The sequence below is a fragment of the Doryrhamphus excisus genome, linkage group LG21 (genome assembly GCF_037039965.1).
Source record: "Doryrhamphus excisus strain RoL-2023G ecotype Guam linkage group LG21, RoL_Dexc_Guam_v1.1, whole genome shotgun sequence".
NCBI classification, from domain to species: Eukaryota; Metazoa; Chordata; class Actinopteri; order Syngnathiformes; family Syngnathidae; genus Doryrhamphus; species Doryrhamphus excisus.
In genome coordinates, this window is record NC_136377.1 from 6,900,519 (window position 1) to 6,902,768 (window position 2,250).

The 2,250-nt window shown below is 34.6% G+C and overlaps 1 long non-coding RNA gene across 1 annotated transcript; it reads left to right on the forward strand.

Annotated features, from left to right (window-relative positions):
- Nucleotides 1-365: 365 nt before the first annotated feature.
- Nucleotides 366-1,272, forward strand: LOC131137835 (uncharacterized). The gene is made up of 3 exons (XR_013625159.1): nucleotides 366-438; nucleotides 775-855; nucleotides 1,191-1,272. It is a non-coding gene; the product is annotated as an uncharacterized LOC131137835 (long non-coding RNA).
- Nucleotides 1,273-2,250: the final 978 nt, after the last annotated feature.

Genomic DNA, 2,250 nt, shown 5'->3' on the forward strand with positions numbered 1-2,250 from the left:
AATGTACAATATATTCAAAGGTGCAATGCCATCAAAGTGGAGCATTTCAGCTGAAGACGTACATTTAACCCATAAGAAGCTTTGGACCAACACTTCAAATGCCTTCAAATGTGTCCTATACAGCTTTGTGCTTGATTTCAAGTTTCTAGGTGACGTATAGGAAACATTTTGTTGGGACAGTCATGTGACTATCCCAGGATATGGCTTCCCCAAAATGGCAGTGTGTCAGGTAAGCTAGCTCATTTCCAAAAGCGTATTTTTTGTAATTAAAGCTCATTTTAATGTAATTTAACAACTCTAATGCTCCAATAGGTTGTTAGATGTGACAATTAAACCCTTTTTAATATGTTTCTTACAAAACAAAAAGGTACAGAACATTTTGGAGTGGCTGTCGTGACTATCCCAGGATCTGGTTTCCCCAAAATGGCGGCATAATAGGTAAGCTAGCTCATCTTTTTGGCTATTAATGTTCAACATTAAAACGATTTAACAATTGTAATGCTTTATTGGGTGTCAAATATTATAATTAAACTGTTTTTACTATACATTTTTAGGAATTCACAGAAAACAAGCTACAAAGCATTCTGGAGTAGTTGTCATATGAATATGACAGGATATGGTTTACCCAAATGGCGGCATATTAGGTAAGCTAGCTCATCTTTTTGGCTATTAATGCTCAACATTAAAACAATTTAACAATTGTAATGCTTTAATAGAGTATCAAATATTATAATTCAAGTGTTTTTACTATATATTTTTTTAATGAATTCACAGAAAACAAGCTACAAAACATTCTGGAGTAGTTGTCATCCGAGTATGACAGGATCTGGTTTATCCAAAATGGCGGCATATTAGGTAAGCTAGTTCATCTTTTTGGCCATTAAGGCTCAACATTAAAACAATTTAACAATTGTAATGCCTTAATTGGGTGTCAAATAATTCAATTGTTCTTACTATATTTTGTTAATGAATTCACAGAAAACAAGCTACAAAACATTCTGGAGTAGTTGTCATCTGAGTATGACAGGATATGGTTTACCCAAAATGGCGGCATATTAGGTAAGCTAGCTCATCTTTTTGGCCATTAAGGCTCAACATTAAAACAATTTAACAATTGTAATGCTTTAATAGGGTGTCAAATATTATAATTCAACTGTTCTTATTATATATATTTTTTAATGAATTCACAGAAAACAAGCTACAAAACATTCTGGAGTAGTTGTCATCTGAGTATGACAGGATATGGGTTCCCCAAAATGGCGGCATATTAGGTAAGCAAGCTCTTTTCAGCTAATTCTTTTGCCGTTAAAGCTCATTTTAAATATATGTATTTTTTTTAATTAAATGGTACATTTCCTGTTTCTTCGTCGAAATTTTAATTCGATGGGTTCGGCTGTAATGTCCAACTATTTAGATAGGATTGGACTATATTTTAAAAGGAACTATACCCCTATAACACAACGCTTCAGATAGAGGCTGCGTTTGAGTGTAGATGTATTTTCTAGGATTTCCGAGCATACTTGAATGCATCAAATTGTACCTCTGTATTAACAGTTCTATAGGCGTTTTTTGTGAGTTGGAGAAATACATAGATGGGGTTGGAATAGCGCTGCTGTTGATGTGTTCCGGTCAGAATAAAGTTATAAAAGACAGCCCTAGTTTTAACTAATATAGGGCCGCTCGTTCCGCTCGTTCGTAACCACAAAAAACGAAAACCACCAATGGAACTCAAAAGGCAAATCATCACAAAAACATCTCTGACATGAATTAGTAGTCATTAAAAAAAACATCACATGGCATTTGATGTTAAACGTCTCGGGCTTCTTATGAGTTAAAGATCGTCTCCATCTGTGTTCTTTTACGTATTTTCAGGGATTATATATGCGTCACATTTCGGTGTGCAAAATAACCTAACACCGGCCGCCCGTCGTTTCTTCATGTGCTAATAAATTTGCAAACCCCCCACAGACATCAATCAGCTACCATCACGAGTTTGGGCGGCAGGTTCATTGAGAAAAAAAACACAATATAAAAATACAAGCATATTTAATGTATGTCCTGTTGCACTTCCCTGGTAAAAGTGGCTCATACGGCTAGATATCGGTGTACTTATATATGCTATGTTACTCATTAGTGACTTCTAATTTGCATATTTCCTTTAAATGTCATAAACATTAATATATGGGAGTGATGGTTGTTTTTGACTTAAGTGGATTAATACAAATGTTTTACTTTTACCCATTTTACGTC